This window comes from Stylophora pistillata, chromosome 5, assembly GCF_964205215.1.
Source record: "Stylophora pistillata chromosome 5, jaStyPist1.2, whole genome shotgun sequence".
Classification (NCBI taxonomy): Eukaryota; Metazoa; Cnidaria; class Anthozoa; order Scleractinia; family Pocilloporidae; genus Stylophora; species Stylophora pistillata.
The window spans coordinates 26635006-26656106 of record NC_142523.1 but is presented as its reverse complement, the minus strand read 5'-3'; the positions used below and the strand labels follow the sequence as shown (position 1 = coordinate 26656106).

Below are 21101 nucleotides of genomic sequence, written 5' to 3'. Positions count from 1 at the left end.
AATAACATTGAAATTTTTGCAATGTCAGGTCAAGGGAAAAAAGCGTAGATCAATCAAGTAGAATGCAGTCGGAAAAAAATAGAGCGAAGTGAAGAAAAAATAAAAAGAAGAATAACGGATCTCTTGCATCGTCTATAATGGATTGAGATGAAATAAAACCAACCATATTTAGTTTAAATCTTAACTTCATGCGTCCTTATTGGCAAACTTTACCAATCTTTAAAACGGGTAAACTTTCTGTGAAGCTTCAGATTCATTGCTTATCACGACAGTTACTAGTTCGTAGAATGATGGGGGGGGGGGGGAGGGGGGAGGAGGGTTCAAGCTGAAAGTTGCATTATGATCCAACCACCAAGTTTTCACTTGACAACTAAGGAACATGTTTAATAAGGAGCGATTTCTTCGAGCGTTCAACTGACCTTTGTTTTGTCACGATGTTTTCAATAGAAACATTTATTTTGGTTTGAATTACCGCGGTATGGGATTCCCCGGCCGGCCACGTAAGCTCTTCGACCAATCACGATTAGCTAGTAGTTAAATTCTAATCATTTCCCTGGAAAAGATAGTCTGAAATAAACCGTTCCGTGAAAATGCCTTGACATAGGCTCAGTGTGGGAGTTGAACGCTCCAAGTAATGGGTCTCTGGTTTAATTCATTTGGATTGTTTCCGGTTATGTGAGTGCTCTCCATTTTCTTCGATGCACAGGCTCAATATTCTTGTCTTTGAATCGATGTTATTTGCATTATTGTACAGGAAAGTGTGAGAACTATGAGTTTACCTGTGGAAATGGAAAGTGTCTTAGTAAATGGAGGCGTTGTTGGCTGGGAAATAACTGTGGTGACAACTCAGATGAACAGCAGTGCCGTAAGTTTGTTTTATTACTATGATCACTGTTGTCTTATATTATAGTCTTCCTGTCCTCGGATCGATAGCATGCTATCTTTCATGGATCACATTACTAAACAGCTTCAAAAGGTATACGCTAAAAGTGGCGCACTTAGGAGAATCAGGCGTTTTGTCCCTGACAATGTTATGTTAAGGCTCTATAAAACTTTCATTCTCCCTCATTTTGAATACTGTTGCTCCCTCTTACTTGGATTGGGGAAAGTGCAAGCGAATCGGCTAGTAGACGCCAACTATTATATTCTTAGGTCACTGCTTGGTTATCTCAAGTCTACCCTTTATGATGAATTGCTGCGAATCTTGAGTATGGAAACGTTAGACCAGAGAAGGAAACAACAATCCCTTATTCTGTTATATAAATGTTTGCATAACGACGGTCCCAAATACATCAGAGATTTTTTTAGTTTTAGGGAAACTATATACAACCTGAGAGGAACCTGCATTAATTTGTGCGCACCTAAATTTAATTTAAATTTTATGAAAAAATCTTTCACTTATATGTGTGCGCGCTGTGGAATGGATTACCTACAAGTGTAAAACTGGCCAATGATATCAACCTTTTTAAGAAGCTATTAAGAACATTGAAACTTTAGCTGCTTCTCAATTTTATACTTGTATTTAAGTGACTCTCAATTTCATTGTTCAAACTTAATTTTTAATTTTAATTTTAAATTATTTAAGCTATTGCTTCACCATTTTATACCTGTATTTAAGTGACTTTGAATTTTACTGTACAAACTTATATTTTAATATTAATTGTTAGTTATTTTAATTTCTAATCAATTAGGTTTTGACAGTATGTATTAGGTTTTTTAGATTCTTAATCTTAGAGGCACGTACGTATTTTGAACGAGCTCTATGAGCTCCTTGACGCTACGTGGGTAAATAAAGTATTGATTGATATTGATTGATTGATTGATAACCATGTCGGGATGCAAACAAATACTGGGAGCCGTCTCTTCGTCTTTTTCTCTCCTTCTTTCTTTCTCTACTCTCTCTCTCTCTCTCTCTCCCTTTCTGTTTTTCTCTTCTTTCCTCCTTTCTTTCTCTCCTTCTTTCTTTCTTCCTTTCTTTATTTATTTATTTCCTCCTTTTTTTCTTAAGTTGTTAAATAATAATAATTATGTACTGAATATGGACCAAATAGAGAAAACGAGGGCTGTTCCAGTAGTTATATCTACTGACTACATAGGATGATTTTCTCAGTTCAGCTGCCATTTGAGTCGATGTTATTGTATTTGTTTGTTTTAACTTGCAAAAGCCAGGAGTAGAGCAAATCTCAGCTACTAAATACATATATTGAGTTTGAGATTATTTTCTTTCTTTTTATCATTTTCGAATCATTCACGTGGAAATGATAGCTCAGCGTAAGTGTTCTTTTTCATCTTTAAACATTTATCTGCTTTATGCGCTCGCTTATTTAATCATTTCCTTATATTCTATTGTATTTATACTTTTCTTTAACTGTTTCAATACAATTTTAATCACACTTTGTCAAAGAAAACCCTTACAACTAGTTACTTGGGGCATTTACGTATATGGGCGTGGAATCTGTTTCAAACCTTTTTTCCTTTCAAAACAGATTTTGGACCGTCCCAAGTATACCAAACATTCACCTGAATTAATGCGAAATGTTTTCCTCGTGTCATTTAGCGTTGAAATCAAGTATTAAAAATGAGTGAAATTTGACGTCTTTCACACTGCTTGGGATTTATTACTAAACTCAGGGGAGTATAAAAAGTGCATGTACCACGTCAAGAGAATATAAACTCTTTTTACAACGTTAAATGAATGTAGGGAAAAAAAAAAGGAAAAAAACCGAGTGTGTTTCCTCCTCTTAAAATGAAAAGCATTCAAATACATTTGATTCATTTTCTGACATTGCATAGGAAATAACTTTATACTTTCCCCACTTTTCTATGCTCTTTTTTTTTTAACATGCACGTCCGTGTAATCACCGGTGAATGCCATTTAATTAATTATCTTACATTGTATAGGAAATAACTCAATAATTTCCCTTTTCTTCTATGCCTTTTTTTTTTTTGGTTTCTTTCCTTTTTTTTAACATGATGATGCACGATCGTGTAATTAACGGTGAATTTCACTTTTCTTTCGTTCTCTCCTATGTCTTTTTTTTATGTACTGCGCCTTGGAAATATCAGGAAGTAAGTGCTACTTAATTTTCTTAATGAAAATGTTACTACACATATCACATGACCTAAAAGCTGCTGACCACCCCTAGTCTCTACCGTTTCTACCAGCTGAACGCCGATAGAGACAAAAGAAAAGATCAAGAGATGCTACACTTCATTAAGAAATCAAGATCTGTGTATCGGCTCGGAAAACAAGTCGTGTTTCAAGATTGTACAATGAATCCGATACTTCGCTGAATAATTTTGCTTTACCCTCCCTTCAGGACTCCTTTAATTTCGCTTTTGCTTTGATTTGAATAGCGAATTATAGTTTGAATTAGGTAAAGAGACTAGGATTGGCTGTGTGCTGTGGCATCTACTCAACTTCATACGAAATTTAGCGTGTAGTTTTTCCTCTTTATTCTTTACAAAAGAGATGTCAAAACGGTGCCACCTTAGGAATGTGGGAATAAACAGTAATATATATTTAGATATAATTATAATAATCAGTGTCTCCTGTTCGTATGTCGATGAGCTCTATCTAGATAATCATCGAGTAATTAACTTAACGAAGCTTGTTTTCAGGGAAAGTCTTGGATACTTGGTGCTCTTCTGCTATGAAAATTTCGTATTCAATAGATGCTTTAAAATATTTCCGGTCTAAATGGTGTGCTGTTTTAGTTATCTAGTTATTTGTTTTTATTCATTTATTGATTAATGCATCGATTAATTCGAAGCTTCAACATCCCGCCGTGCGACCCATGAGCATTTGACTGCCGTCCGTGCCCTTATGTTGGGAAATTTGAGTCCTGCCTGGTTTGGGTGGGGAGTTTAAACCGGAAGTTTCCAGTCTTTCTAGCAGAACACAAGTGTTTTACCTTTTAATATGGAGTTCAGTAAAAGTGAAAAACTTAAATCTAGGATCTAACGCTTGGTAGACATGTAGGAATAATATTGACAATCAAATCCAGCACTTGGATGGGGAATTTGAACACAGTTTTTGACAGTTTTTTTAACATATTTATTGGCTCAGTAATTTTTTCTATCTAGTCTCCCTAACTTTATTGTTGTTCTGTATTTCTCTACTCATGTGCCGCACTGGTGAAATAAACTAGCCTGTGAGTGACTTTTGATTAGACTACTAAAGTTAATAATTTACCAGCTTATATTTGTCTCGGCTCCACTTTCCATAATCATCCCCAGATATCGCAAACGTGCATGAGAAGATGAGGGTGAGAGTTTGACTTTTTAATGCCATTCGTTGTAAGAGAAAAATAAAAGACTTATCTCGAAAACAGTTTGTGAAAAAAAAAAAAGAACTAAGTTAACATGCCATAATTTTAAACTATAGTTGAACTGAATATTGTGTTATAATGCTTGATTTTCTATCGTTTTCTCTGCTCTCCGTATCGCCCACGATGGATCAAATACATGTAATTGCATCAGGCGGTAAGTGAAAGCTTAAAACTAAATATTGTAACGAAGATAATACGTATCTTTATGTATCTTTCATTTACCGTATCGAAAACAAAGTAAACAGGGTCGTGGCATTTGCTTAAATAGAAGTAAAGTGATGGACGATCTTATGTTCAATACAAAGATACAAAAAAAAAATTGGTGAAGAATTTTCATAAGTGACACACGTACTGTACACTTATTGAATAAGCAATGTCTTAGGGTCCATTGGCTAGTCCGGCATTGAGACAAAGTTTTGCCTTTGTTTAACTAAACTCGTTCTAGGCCATCTTCAGTTTATCTGAATCAGTTTATATGAATATCTATTTTTATAAACAGTGTCAAGAGCGCCGAAAGCTAATGGTGGAAGGACATTTCTTGAACTAATAAAATTAACCCTCTTACAGAGAATCTTCGAGGCTCACTCCTTGCGTGAAACCGCGGTTTTGGTTAAACCTGTTGTACATAGCCGGCCCTATGCATGTGGCTAAATCCCAATGGGAACTTAAAAGCATTTCTTTGACCATCAGTCATAACAAGACAAAACAGGTCTTCCTACACGGTGTTGACTTGTTTTTTAAATGAATGCGTCATGTTCGTGAGGTTTTTGTTTGTTCTTGATGATTAGGAATATGACAAGGACATTGTCATGTGTGTTCTCAATGTTTTCGTCATTTTCTTCTGACTCGCAGTACTTATTTTTCTGCTGTTTGCAAAATGTCGAAGAAATTCCCCCAAAATTGACTACGGCAGTAATTTCCACGTGGAAGGACTAGTATTCCTATCCTCCTCAACTCGATATAGCCATTGGAGAGAGACTGGGGCTAAGTTATCTAAGCTAGTTCGCCAATCCAAGCTGAATTGGATACTTCTTACAACTCAGTTCTTGAGCAACGAGGGTCATAAAATGTAACCCATGCATAAGATACAGCAGATTGTCTCGAAATTACTTTAGCGAGGTTAATGTCTGCTCTGTTTCATACGAAATTAATATACCTAATGAGACGTTTTACTGTGTAGTATCGCTGAGTATTTTTAAGAGTTGTGCCGTATCTTGACGAGCCCGTTGGGCGAGTCAAAATACAAATAACCAGTAACAAATCCTCATCGATACTACACAACAAAACGTTTAATGAGTTACTTGTTATCCCAAACGCCAGATTGTAATTTGACTGCGGGCGAATTTTGCGGACATCTCTTTACGGGAATGCGTGACAGAAGTAGTACGAAATTCGTACTTTGTCGTGTTGCTGTTTCTGTTTTGTTCTACAAAATGATGAAATTTCATCGTCGTCTAACTGCTTTTCTTCGTTCGATATATCCAATTAACTTGGATCAATATTCGCCAGTCATTCCGACTCTTCCTCGTCAGAAAAATGACTTCAATTCTCCGCCAGTTTTTGTAACTCCAATTCATCGCTTGTGCGATGCGAGAAAACCTGTGTAACCGGTTCTCTGGAGTACAAATACCGCGTGATATTTGTACCCGTCGTAGGCGTTATTTGTACTCTACGGAGTGTAGTTGGATAATAAAATAGGGTAAACAGTGACAAACCTGATGGAAGAAAAATATCTCCCTGATTTAAAAAGTTCGAACCATGAAGGATATTTATTACAATGAAATGAACTGCAAAACATTATGGCATGTTAACTTGGTGGAGTCTCTATAAGGAAGTAGCATTTATCTCATTTCATCTATTTGTGTCATAATGATACAGTAATCAGCGGGCGCTGTCGACCTTGATACACTTATTGCATTAGCTCACTTTAGCAATGATTTCATCAATAATTGGAAACAAGAGATTCTTACTATTTTCCATAAGTTCAATTCTGATAATTTTGGAATTAAAAGTACGAAATAAGAGTTATCTTGCCACGATTTCCATTGCTAAATACCCCGGAAAAAAAACACTATTGAGCGACAGACGTTCAAAAGATAAAGTAAAAACAAAAACTTTCCATTCTGGTGAGATGTGCAACTAATTCCGAAATAATTTACATAGCCAAGACAGCAGAGTATTTGTTTTTTTGGAATTTGTTTCTTCCTCCGCTCATATATTTAGCAAACTTATCATCATTTAGCATAATTAATCGAATAAGAACAAATGAAGTGAAAATCTAGCAGTTTCTGCAAGGGTCCTATACACAGTCAAACCTGTCTTAAACGTTAACCTGTCGGAAATGGCTTTGTAACCGCTCCATGCAGGTTCCATAGAATAGGTTACTATAAGAAAACGATAAAAAAGTCATTTGTACCATAATTGACCAATCCATGTAAAAGAATTCGCCCAGTAATGGTACATGCATTGATTTCGGGAATTAAATATAGATTCAATTCTACAGAGAGATCATTCTTAGTTTTATTTGAGTGGTCCGCTTTAAGTGGCTGTTCGATACAGGTGAAAGACAATGCAAACGGACCGTTGGGACTCAGTAAAGGCTGATCACAACCGCTTATGGAAGTGATAATTTTACATTGATTAAGGGGTAAAAATCTCGGGACTTTGATAACTGATCAACTAATACAGGGTGACCTCTACTATGGTGCCTCTTGATACAGGGTTCGACTGTATTCAGCAAAAATGCTTCTGTTAAAAAGTTCGCTTTACAAGGACGAAATATTTTCGAATCTCTGACAAACAACTTTGTCACGCAAGAAACAAGTGGAAAGACAGGTATCAATATGTTGCCTACAAATATCCTATGTTACCTTGGATTGTTGTTCATTTATTATTCCTCCAGGCAGCTAGTCCATTAATCCGACAAAAAGAGGAATTTTTCAAATCCTTAGCCCATATGATAAATCCAGCTTCATTAAATAAGATTTATCATTAGTGCAATATTCTTTCTTTAATTGAACTAACTCTTTTTTTTTTATTACTCTCTTCTTCTGGTAACTGCTTATTACAGCATGTAAGTATCAGTTTAACGGGTTAACCCACTCGATGATGAAATTTTGAATGATAACAATTTTGACAAGTTTTAAGTCAATTAAAACCTATTGATTTATGTTTTTATTGTTTCCTTTTTTTTTTCTCTTTTTTCTGTTATCAACTTAACTGACCCTGTGACAATAAGGCTGTAAGTAGCCATAATTTTTCTTTTAACCCTCTAATGCATTATCGGTTTCATCATTTACATATTAAGTTAATTAAGACAATGTTATTAATCATTTTATTTTTATTCATTTGTTTTGGTTTAATCCAAAGTTTATAACTTATTTCATTATTTCGTAAATAAGGTTGTGCTTATTCATCATGGTAAAGTACAATAATAATAAAGTATTATGGTTTGTCTCACGATATGGTCACTTATGATGTAGATCGCGCCCGTTCGACTGCATCCGGCTAGTCTTCATCAGGCGATAAGGTAGACTGGTTTCGGGTCTTCTTATAAAGGAGGATGCTCCGCTGTGATTGATTGGTATTCCACAGCTGGGATCCGCGCGTTTTAATCCCTGATGTTGGTATATGTATTTACGGTATTTCGACAGGCCAGCCCAGTTCAGCTTGAAGCTGGTTTAAATAGGGCCCTGTACATCCCACCATCCCACCCCAGGGGAGGACATCCATCACACAGTAAACTCGTGTGTGGGAAATTAACGTCTCCTACCCCCAACTCTGCAGGAGACGGAACCTCCATTTATTCGTTCCTATCCGAGAAGACTAGAATATCTAACCATTTCTTGATGGTATAGAAAGGTAGCAAATTCTTCTCAATTATTTTAAGACCTTGAGTGTTGGTCCGGCCGGAGCTCGAACCCTCGGCCTCCCGCACTACAGTCCAGAGCACTATCCATTGGGCTAACTGGGCGGCGGTCAGATGAGATGCTCTCTCGGCAGTCAGCTGTCGTATGGTTCTCCTGTTGTTGTGTTTCTTGATCGTGGCCTTCCACCCTTCAAGAATTTCTATTTCACTTTCTTCATCGATGTTCCAAGGATTATATTTTATGTGAATAGCCTCTTTCACCCTGCGAGTTTACCAATGAGGATCTCGATCAATAAACCTAACCTCATTTGAAAGCGGTTGGTGTCCGGTGACGGTTGTTGGCGTGCTATGAAATGGTGGAGGTTTGGGTACAAGCTAGTCGGATATCTAGGTCGTGTTCCATTATTCTGTCTTGCATTGGTCTTCCAGTTTCACCGATGTAAACTTTGCCGCATTCACAGGGAATCCTGTAATCAACATCGTCTTGTTTGGCCGGATCAACAGTTTCTTTTGCTCTTACCAGCTATGTGATCATATATTATGATTTCCCACTTGAAAACAGCGCGTATGCTTTGTTGTTGTAGGCAGCGGCGAGGCTGTTCCGAAAGACCTTTAACATAAAATAACACTACGGTGGATTTGAAATCGATTGCAGACTCGGAAGCGGCGGTAGATTTTCTGATCTTGGTGACTTTCTGCAAGAAAGAAATAGGGTAATCATTAGACGTAAGAGTGGATGAAAAATGTTTCTTTTCCTTAGAGATGACAGAGGGTTTTATTAGGAGGCGTTGATACGCTCGTGGAGATACTTAACAATACCATGTTTTACTGATTGAGGGTGGTGTGAATCATACAATAAGTATTATTAGTGCGTGGGCTTCCTATATACGATGCTGGTGAGACACCCGTCAGGATCTCTTAAAACTGCGGTGTCGAAGAGTATGTGGATCTTAAGACGAAATTCAGAAGGTCTGAGATTTGAGCAGGTGTTAGCGCCGTGTGTTCTGGGAGGCTGGGGTCGCCTTACAGTTTTTGCAATGCGGCTTCTACAGCGGCGTTGGCAGTGACGTTGGTAAAAAGGTACTCTACGTCGAAAGACACCATGATCTCGTCGTCTGGGAATCGCACCAATCACAGTTGGGGAATGCCAACCAATCAAAGCGGAGCATCCTGCTTTATAAGAAGACTCGAAGACAGTCGACCTTATCTCCAGATGAAGAATAGCCGGATGCAGTCGAAACGTCGCGATCTACATCACAAGTGACCATATCGTCAGACAAACGATAATTATTATTATTAGTTCATTGTAAAAAGTTAGAAAGTGTAAGCGAACTTTTGTAAAGGGGGAGGTGTTGTACCTAAAATACGGATTGTTTCTTTCGCATACTACGAGCACAAAACGTTTTCGGCCGTGAGTTTTATTGATAGAGTGGTGAACAGCATAACTTCGAGATGGATTTTAATAGCAAGGGACATAGTATGTAAAATGTACCTTTTGACTGGACTATGGTCTTAAGCGTAAAACTTCATGTGTCCTCAATCAACTCGAACTCCTTTTCTTCTTTGATGCTGTAGTTTTTACTTCCGATAACACAATGTTCCACATTTGCAACTTCCACAACGCGAAACACTTCCAACGCCAAGATTCTCTATTTTGTACAAGTCTTCTACTTTTACATACGATGCACGATCCTCGCACTAGATAGCGCTATTTAAGCAATAGCGAAAATCAGACCTGAAAAAAATCAGGCCTGTACGGGATTCGAACCACTGACCTCAAAATATATGAACTTCATATATTTCATTGTATCTGATTTATCACTGACCACTGACCACAAATTATATGAACCGCTGACCACAGAATATATGAACTTCATATATTTCGTTGTATCTGATTTATCACTTTCACGGGTTTATTACGAATCAACTTAACGGCCTGCTCCCAGTTGGCTTGTTAGCTCAATTGGTAGAGCGCTGCACTAGTATCGCAGAGGTCAGTGGTTCGAATCCCGTACAGGCCTGATTTTTTTCAGGTCTGATTTTCGCTATTGCTTAAATAGCGCTATCTACTGCGAAGGATCGTGCATCATACGTATCTAATACCGCAGTTCAAAATATATGAACTTCATATATTTCATTGTATCTAATCTATCACTTTCACGGGTTTATTACGAATCAACTTAACGGCCTGCTCCCAGTTGGCTTGTTAGCTCAATTGGTAGAGCACTGCACTAGTATCGCAGAGGTCAGTGGTTCGAATCCCGTACAGGCCTGATTTTTTTCAGGTCTGATTCTCGCTATTGCTTAAATAGCGCTATCTAATGCGAGGATCGTGCATCATATGTATCTAATACCGCAGTTCAAAATATATGAACTTCATATATTTCATTGTATCTTCTACTTTTATTACATGATGCACTCGTGCGTAACTGAGGTCATGTTTTTTTATTTCGCCTTTTATCGACGGGTGTGTTCCTCCGATACAAAGGCCAAATCGATTCTGGAGTAACAGAAGGTGTCTAGCGTTCTGTTTTCTTTGAGGGTGATATGCAGTATACTTATACCCAATGAAAACGTCGACGGCTCCCACTGGTCGAGCGATATCGTCCTTTGACACGCCTTTGAACAACTTTGCCAGATTCTCGGTGCTCATGCTTTCGATGTCTGAAGTAATCTGATCAATACCATAGGCTTCAATGTGTATTGTTTAACCTCGTGTATCAACTAAGGGTAGTATATATTTCATCGTATTCATCTTCTCATCCTGGGCTTCAATCTTTATGTTCGATAAATCTCCTGTCTTTCCTTTACGATCTTTTTCTCTAGCGGATAAGCACAACCATAAGCACAAGCAGTCGCATAAGCGAGTGAGAACACCCACGACCTAAGCATAAGCATAAGCACATGTTATGCTTATGTCGTGCTTATGTCGTAGTGCGAACGCGAGTGAAATAAGCATATATAAGCATAAGCGTAAGGTGGTCAACAAATCATCGCTAACTTTGACCCATACCTCCTCGAGAAACTGTCCACAAACAAAATGGCGGACTCCAATTGATTTGACACCTCGGCAAATGCAGAGCTGTCAGTAGATGAACATCTCTCCAAGGCGGTGAGAAAATACCCGGTTTTGTATGATAAAGCAAGTAAAGATTTTAAACACCGCAACAAAAAGGAGCTTGCATGGCAAGACGTCGCACGGAAGACTGGTGTCCCTCAGGTAATTATTGCTTTCTCTCATCATTTCTAGGCTAAGTTTAAGATTAACAAGGTTTACCTCATGAAGCCTTTCCATGGTATTGATAGTACTCGCGTCCACTTTATTTTGATATTAACGTAACACAAACCAGTTTGTACAATTGAAGAATTCGCCCAAAATGGCAAGCTGTTTCTCTTATGACTGGATATTATTTGATAAAATGAAGCACATGGTTGATCTCTATCAAGTATCATTGTGTGCAAAGTAGGTTTGAGGTTTTTCAAACTGAAACAGGCCAATATAGACTAAGAATCGATGCTTATAATTTTTAGGTAAAGATGCAGACTCTGCTTTCAAAAACCTGAGGAACAGATATTCAAGAAACAAGAAGAAAGTACAGAGTGTTAACGTCCGTGGAGCGGATACACAATCTGTCATAGATGCCAAAAGTGAAATGTGCATGTTTTTTGCCCGGCTGGATCCATATGTTCAGCCCCGTCGATCTTCCAGCAATCTTGTGGTGATAGATGAAACCTCAGAACTAGATGATGCTGATATTGAAGATGAAGGTATATGCACTCCAGTAGACAGCAGCTCTGGTAGAAGCTTCACCCCAGACCCTAGCTTTGAAACAAAGTCATTAAATTCTAAGTCATTAAAGTCTAAAGAGTAACTGGTCGGCCAAAATACCTGCATGTGAAACGCCCTAGAGTAAATAATGAAGCTATTGAAGGAGCTGAAATGGATTTTGTCAAATCTATTGGAAATCACCTTGTAAGTAGAGACAGTCAGAGAGAACAAAAAGATGAAGAACGCCTTTTTGGAGAACTGGTTGCTGCCTAACTGAGAAAGATGCCAACACAAGAAAGACTGACGACCAAGATGGAAATAAACAATTTGATTTTTTCACGGTTATTAAAGATTATTTCTCAAGATGCTAATACTGTTACCTATGTAGCTTCTAGGTACCCTGAGACTGCTAGCAGTATTTTCATGTCTGAGTTGGGTAATGTAGAGGCTGATTCAACATATTCCCCAGGTTACTTCCTCCAGCAACGTCGACACGAGGGGTTATAAATGCCAAGAGTATTCACCCTACTTAGTTATGTATTGGCATTTGAAACAAGGCATAATTGTCTGAGTCTGCTTTGATATAATGTCAACATTATTTTATTATTACAACCAGTTCGGTGAAAGTATTGAAATAATTATTGTATTAGTTTTAGTTATAGATTATAAAATAATTATAAATTGAGAGTTATGTTCTTTTCAAACAAACAGTTTTAAAACTATTCCCTTTTCACATGGGTGTTGTAATAAACAAAAGGGTTGTGTTGTTGAATGTTGAAAGCATTTAACCGGTTCCTGACCATGTCAATCAGCCAATCCCTCCTTTCTCAAACTCAAAAGGCATCATTGATCTCTTGTTTCCTTAGTGACAGCCTTGCTCATAATTTGTGTATTATGTACAAACACATCAACAGGACAATTCGTATGTAAAGTATTGTGTTATCATATTTATGATAAGACAGCAATTTTTACAAGTGTTATAACGACAAATTGCATTCACCTCTCTCAGAGATATCACTCTGGAATCTAGAAGGGGTTAAAATTGCTGGTTATGGATATTCGATATTCTGTAAGAAAAGGACATGGATTGTTGACTGTCACCAGAAGCCAAATAACGTATGGTGAGTGCAAGACGTTCTGATGGTGAGATGGGCTGTCTGAATTTTATAACTTGCTTCTTATAAGTGAGCCAACCTTGGAAAGGAGGCAATCAAAACACTTGTGACATTCTCATGTAACTAAAATGAGACCAATAATCATTCAACGAACCAATGACTGAACTTTATATCTGAACAACAATATTTGGAGCGTGCCCTTGTAACATCATGTGGAGCTAAAGTTGGAATTAAAAATTTACTGTAGCATATACAAAGTAACACAGTACTGAGGCAAAAAATATATTTATCAAGTTTATATTTCCATGCTATTTTCAGGGCTTTTTTTTAAATAAAATAACATACAAAAACTTGCCTAAAAAATAACAGAACGCTAGCGGCAATAATGTTCGGAGTGTAAGCCTTTTACACTAGTTTTTCAGCAGACTTTTAAAATTCGCTTACCGAAAGTGTAGCTCTCTGTCGCTACCACGAGGTTCCAAAACAAGGTAATTGAACTCCCCTTGAGCTTTCTTGCGACGATACATCTCCCTTACCCAAAACCTTCTAGGTCTGATGGATCTCCTGGTATTACGTCGCCTTCGTAAGCGAAAAAGGTAAATTACTAGCAACGCAAAGAGAAAGATTTCATCTTCATCCACCATCTTGATTGTAGTCGAGGAAGACTGGTATCGAAGAATTTGTTGATACTGCACTTGCGTATGCTCTTATGCTTATGTTCTGTGTTCTCACTTGCTTATGCTTGTGCTTGTGCTTATTCTTGGGCTTGTGCTTATGCGCTAGTGAAAACCAGCCTTGAGCATGAACGTAGTACATAGGACACATCGTCGCTTTAGAGATCCGGCATGATCGGTTTTTTAAAGTCTCGTTTGAATTGTGCATAAGCGCGAACTTCTCCTTCAAATCGCGGCAATTCTATTTTTTCTAACTGAAGGTTCGAGGACGGGCAAGTCTCTCTCTTTGCTATTTTATCATCTTTTGGACCGATTAACGACGTGAGCTTTTCAGTCATATCATCGAGCCGGCATTGTATCTGTGATGCAAATTTTATAGCGTTTTCTGAAGTGTCATGGTCTGCTAAATCTAAAACGTCATCGTTTGCAATTTTACACTCGGCATGCGCATCTTCTATCTGTCTTAAGGACCTTTCCAGAGTGTGTGCGTCAATGTTATTATCAAGAAAATGCTTTGTATTACTACAGATAGAGCCAAAAACTATTTGCGCTTTCGCGCGCATTGTAAGTGCCTTTTCTACTTTCCTCTCTCTTTCCGCACGCTCCTTCCTTTCTGTTTCATGACGTAATGTGTTCTAACGAGAGTTTCTGATCTAACTGATTTCTGTATATACTGGATTTTACGCGCTGTCGCCTCTAGAAACAGGTCCCGCAACTCGGTAATCCACCTCTCCGCGACTTCCAGTTCTTCATCCGTTAAATACATCATGTATAGATCGTGCATACTTTCAACGATATCCCATGCTTCTGAAAGCTTCACGTAATTACCTTCGACCATTTTTCGTCCTTGGTCGGCATCCATAGGCTTCAGGAGTTCATTGCGCATCCTGTTAAATATTGCTTTGGCTGTTCGTAGAATGTTTTTGGCTTCTTGTGCCATCTCAGTGTTATTCGTCACGGTCCTCGGAGTTACCGATTGGGATTCGAATGTTTCGTCAGTTGTGGGCTTTTGGTTCACTGTTATCAAACACCTTTATTGACGACTATAGTGTCAGACAATCAAAGAAGTGCGTTCGAATCCTAAAAGGAAGTCACATTGTTATGAAATGCTCAGATAATAAAGTAGAGGAAACGATTTGATATTTACCAAGTGAGTCGACCAGGCCAACAGCTGACAAATGACTTACATTAGTATTATGACATCACTATAACGTATCTTATTAGCGGATAAATTAACTTAATGATCAATAATAGAATTTCTCGACGAAACAGTCTTCAGGTTTCAAAATACATTCCCTTCTTTCGCATTGTGTTCAATGGACAAAGCTATTTGAAAAGCCCTTCGATCGTCTAATTCCGAACAAGCTAACTGTATGTAAAACTAAACAAGCAAAGGAAACACATCAATTATGTATTACAATCGTAAAATAATAATAATAATGATATTAAATAAACCTCTGTTGAGAACACTACTGACCATAAACAAGAACCGTACACAATATTCCTTGTCGTTTAAGATATTTACCCTCGACCTCCAACCATAGGTTTTTTCTCCTTTTATTTTTTCGCCCCATTCCGTCGTTGTCTTCTTAGCTCGAATGTCGTGCAAAAATTGCATACTGGATATAGTGATTTTCACGGAGTCATTCGAGAGCGAAAGAAATCTCCTGATAGTAATTCAATAAGACGAGATTAGAAAGATCGCGGCTTTCCTGGCCTTTCCTAAGAGTAAGGGTTAATGATTACTATTTTTGCTATGCATGTTTATCCATTCCTTGAACCTTTTGCTTATTTAAGTTAAGCCTTTGACTGTATTTGCATAGAATGCACTTACTTTCGAGCGGCAGAATAATATCGATCGAGATAGCTTGGAAGTTACTAGAACAATAACAAATAGGTAGCTGCATTTGACTTAGGATCTGTTCCATTTTGTTATTGATAAAAGCAAAAAGGGCCCTGCAACCCGACTCCCTTTTTTTGGACGACTCTTCATATTTCTAAAGTATTAAAAGGTCTGATAGTAACACCCTTCGCTATTCACTACTCGCAAAATAACTTTCTACGTAGTCTCCGAATAGACGAGATTTCAACCAACACAGGTTTCCAGCCATTATCTCTGGGAATAAAGGTTAATGATAAGTATGCTAAAATGATTAACAACAGTTGACTATTTGTTGTTTTCTTTCTTTCATTTCGCCTCGTGCTCAACAGGGTGTAAGTACCTATTTACTGTGCTACGTATGTTTACCTATTCCTTAATTTAATTGTTTGAGATCAAAGTACTCGTATTTCAAATAAGCATTTGGTTGTATTTTCGTAGAATGCACTTACTTTCGAGCGGCTGAATAATATCGATCGAGATAGCTTGGAAGTTACGAGAACAATAACAAACCGGTAGCTGCATTGGACACAGGATTTGTTTCATTTTGTTATTGATAAAAGCAAAAAGGGCCCTACGACCCGATTCCTTTTTTTTGGACGACTCTTCATATTTCTAAAGTATTAAAAGGTCTGATTGTAACGCCCTTCACTATTCACTACTCGCAAAATAACTTTCTACGTAGTCTCCAAATAGACGAGATTTCAACCAACACAGGTTTCCTGCCATTTTTTCTGGGAATAAAGGTTAATGATAAGTATGCTAAAATGATTAACAACAGTTGACTATTTGTTGTTTTCTTTCTTTCATTTCACCTCATGCTCAACAGCCGGTAAGTACCTATTTATTGTGCTACGTATGTTTACCTATTCCTTAATTTAATTGTTTGAAATCAAAGTACTCGTATTTCAAATAAGCCTTTGGTTGTATTTGCATAGAATGCATTTACTTTTGAGCGGCTGAATAATATCGATCGAGATAGCTTGGAAGTTACGAGAACGATAACAAACCGGTAGCTGCATTTGACATAGGATTTGTTCCATTTTGTTATTGATAAAAGCAAAAAGGGCCCTGCGACCCGATTCCCTTTTTTGGACGACTTTTCATATTTCTAAAGTATTAAAAAGTCTGATCGTAACGCCCTTGGCTATTCACTATTCGCAATATAATGGCATTGTTGAATAGAATCTTGCATTCTGATTGGTTAAGTGAGCTTGAGACTTTTCCTTGTTTTGAACTGAACAGTTCATTCTTGGAGAGGCATGAAAAACCTCTTTCGCTCGCGACAACGCGAAAGCGAGAAAATCCTGTGAACACGGCCCACAAAAAACAATCTCCGAGCTAACAGGTCAGGTCAACGCGGGTTTAATATCCACCTACAGCCATACTCTTTTAGAAAATCAACGAAGGATGTTAAGCAAGTTGGCTGGGTTTGCAGTCGTACGACTACGACTGTCACAGCTGGCAACGCCAGCGACGCTCCACGCACTGAAGCCGTTTGCGAGAAATTTAAGTCAACAGCCTTGTACTTCCATTAGTAGTTGGCAATGACACAACAGCAATGAATAACGGCAGTGATGATCTAACAGAAAGAGTTCGAGGTGGACTGTTCAACAATGTATCGTTCAACAACTCTCCAGTGAATATTTCCCTCAACTTTCAGTCGAATGCTCATCCTAACGACTTAGCTAATGGCAGTTGCCTGTAGTGAATTTCTACAAATAAAAAGATCAAAGTTTTTGGACTTTGCATGAAACACTTCTAAGTTTTTAAAGGAATAAGATACCGATGAATACACGTATTTACACTTCAAGGTACTTACTTTGTATTAATAGCGATGTTAAGCTTTCAGCGCTTTCGCTTGCACACTTCATTTCTTTCCGTTTTGCCACCTAAGAGACAAAAGGTGTAAATTATTTTCCTTCTAGAGCAAATTCAGTGGAAACTTGAAAAAAAGATGTTAATAATAAACGGCTTGTAAATTCTGTGAAATACCACCATTGTCTTTAAATAGTGTGAAGCTTGCTAAAAAAGTTTGAAAACCAATGTACAAACAAGGTTCAAATAAAAGGTGTCGAAGGTTCTAACGTGGACCTTACTTGCTACTCGCTAACATAATAACAGTTCTGGCAGTTCACTTCGAAATGGCTTTCTGGAGCGCGCGCTCAGGATGAAAACAAACAATACTATGTGCTACGTATGTTTAACTCTTCCTTGATCTAATTGTTTGAGATCAAAGTACTCGTATTTCAAATAAGCCTTTGGTGGTATTTGCATAGAATGCATTTACTTTCGAGCGGCTGAATAATATCGATAGAGACGGCTTAGAAGCTACGGGAACATTAAGAAATAGCTAGCTGCATTTTACATAAGGGTTGGTCCATATTGTTTTTAAAACCTGATTTCCCTTTTATAAACGACTTGTAACACTTTTTTTTTAATTATTGAAAAGTCTGCTCATAACGCCCTTCGCTATTCACTATTTGGGAAAAACTATGTGCGTAATATCTCGTAATTCTCTGATGAGTCAGGTTGTTTTTTTATTTAAGTACACTCGCTCTACTTCACTTAATCAGAGAAAGACTTAGAAGGTCTGAGTATAATCTATAACTAAAATCAAGAGGACACAAGTTTAAACTCTCTTGTTAAGATTAAAAACAGTCGAAGAAATATCCTTCGTCAACTGTGAACGTCTAAGTTCTTGGAAATCTACCGTCAACCGTTAAAGTCAGTTTAAATAGCTGCGAGCCGTCAAAAATACTCCAATATTCCCCATCCATTGAGAACGTTTTTGAATTAAAGAGACCAAGAGATTTTCCCGTTAACAACCTTGTGTATATAATCAAAGCCCCTCTTTAAGAAGAAAACGCCAACTTTCTTGGATTATGACATAGTGAATATATGGTATGCATCGTCTGATTGGTCAATGCAGTTTTCAAGCGCATGTTTCATCAGGTTGTAGAGGTTGGATTTGATCTCTTTATGTCATAGAAGGAATGAGCGCCCTTTTAGGCATTTTTGACAGCTTACGTATTGTTCAACCGATCAAATAACTTGAACCATTCTAACGAGGATTCTGATGGCCTTGTTTTAGCAAGCCAACCAAGCATGAAAAACCTTCATATTTCTAAAGTATTAAAAGGTCTGATCGTAACGCCCTTCGCTATTCACTACTCGCAAAATAACTTTCTGCGTAGTCTCCGAATAGACGAGATTTCAACCAACACAGGTTTCCTGCCATTTTTTCTGGGAATAAAGGTTAATGATAATTATGCTTAAATGATTAACAACAGTTGACTATTTGTTGTTTTCTTTCTTTCATTTCACCTCATGCTTAACAGACTGTAAGTACCTATTTATTGTGCTACCTATGTTTACCTATTCCTTAATTTAATTGTTTGAGGTCAAAGTACTCGTATTTCAAATAAGCCTTTGGTTGTATTTGCATAGAATGCACTTACTTTCAAGCGGCTGCATAATATCGATCGAGATAGCTTGGAAGTTACGAGAACAATAACAAACAGGTAGCTGCAATAAGCAAAAAGGGCCCCGCGACCCGATTCCCTTTTCTTAGACGACTTTTCATATTTCTAAAGTATTAAAAAGTCTGATCGTAACGCCCTTGGCTATTCGCTATTCGCAATATAATGGCATCGTTGAATACAATCTCGCATTCTGATTGGTTAAGTGAGCTTGAGGTTCATCTTTGTTTTGAACTGAACAGTTAATTCGTGGAGAGGCAATCCAACCAAGCAAGAAAAACCTTCAAAACTCGGGCATTCTATTTCGTCTTCTGTTAGTCGAGGAATTTCTTCTCTGCTCGCATTATAATGACGTCAATTACGGTGCTTGGCATGCTTACAAACCTTTATTTGGTTCTTCCTATGCACAGAGTGACATTTTTTCAAAATATGAATTTTCCTTATCAAAATGAAAAGCCATAATTTTTTTAGCTTCAAATTCGATGAATCTTGGCCTGAAAAGCGGTTCTCGAACAACACACGACGAGAGGGAAAACCATTTAATAGCGATTGTGTCGTGCGTCGGCTTTCTTTATGGGCTTTTGATTTATTTTTCACAGTAACTTATATGTTTGAAATCATGAATGTATTCTGAACCTCAAATGTTGAGAAACATTTTTATTCCTGAAATTAATCCAACAAGGATATGATGTGATTCCTTGGATTTTTGGTAAACCTTCAGCTCCTTGTTTTGTACTCTGATAGAGCACGCTCTTTCAACTAATTACAGCGCGCGATATAACTTAAATTTACTAGAAGGCGGAACAAAACCTCTCGGGATGTTGGGAGAACACTCACAAAGCTTTTTAATCACCTTCCTTTTCCTCGTGTTCTCCCAACATTTTGTGTGGCTCTAAAGCCCGAAAAATGTGTTTTAGTTCTTAATGAAAAGAAATGTCGAATCCTGTCGGGAAATCCGAATGCTAGGATTCGAGAAAGTGTTGAAATGTTGCAAGACAAAGTGAAATTTCGAATTTTTGGAATAATGAAAACCAATGAATAAGATACATACATACATACATACATACATACGTTATTTAACCACTTCCTCATAGGGGTTTTCGGGGCCATTCTTACAACACCACTTACCCATCCCACCCCAGGGAAGGACATCCACCACGCAGTGATCTCGCGCGTGTGAAATTAACGTCTCCTAGGCCTACCCCTAACCCTGCAGGAGACGGGATCTACGTTTTATTCGTCCTTATCCGAGAAGACTAGAATACCTATCCATTTCTTTATATTATAGAAAGGTAGAAAATTCTCCTCAGTTATTTTAAGACCATGAGTATTGCACCGGCCGGGGCACGAACCCTCGACCTCCCGCACAATACAATCCGGCGCTCTAACCAATTGAGCTAACCGGGGGCCGGTTAGCAAAAATTGAATGAAAAGGTGAATGCCTTTCGTTGCATTCGAAAGCATTGAAAGCTAGAGATCAAACTTGGCGGAGAACATACTTTGAACGATCCCTGCAGTCTTGCGACAGAAATCGACTTCCTATAACTCATCTTTTCCGGGTCTTATGCTGGTGACAAAACTCGAACAGCTACATCATAAATAGAATAAAGATAAAAGTTTTGCCTGCTTTCAACAGTCGGTCTCGTTGGAAGCGGTGCTGCAAGGCTAATAGAGCGATCCAACTCTTTTTAGACGACGGGTCCTCTTCTCTGTATCCCTATAGCATTGTATATACTGAAACACGGACACTGAAATGCGAATTTACCCAAAATAATGGAAAACGAATTCATTCGAATTCTGTTGTTTACTTCGATTATTTTTTGCGCAAGAACGTGCCACTACGCGGAAAATACCATCAGTCTATCAAGTTACAAAATCTTCCATAGATTAGAGTGACCTCATATAACACGATTGTCGTCAAACTTGTCAGTGTTAAAGTACCTAGGTAATGTGTTACATTTACTTCCATACTTGGTACTGCTG

The 21101-nt window shown here is 37.9% G+C and overlaps 2 long non-coding RNA genes and 2 pseudogenes across 2 annotated transcripts in view; 2 read left to right on the top strand and 2 right to left on the bottom strand.

The window, feature by feature from the left end:
• LOC148731120 (uncharacterized) overlaps positions 1–21101 on the bottom strand; it is a 203410-nt gene that overhangs the window by 24662 nt on the left and 157647 nt on the right. The gene's annotated exons all lie outside the window — the stretch shown is intronic.
• On the top strand, positions 478–1811 carry LOC148731135 (uncharacterized). Its single transcript, XR_016001203.1, has 2 exons — positions 478–865; positions 1153–1811. It is a non-coding gene; the product is annotated as an uncharacterized LOC148731135 (long non-coding RNA).
• LOC148731134 (uncharacterized) lies at positions 7270–9467 on the bottom strand (annotated as a pseudogene).
• Positions 11258–12475, top strand: LOC148731133 (uncharacterized; annotated as a pseudogene).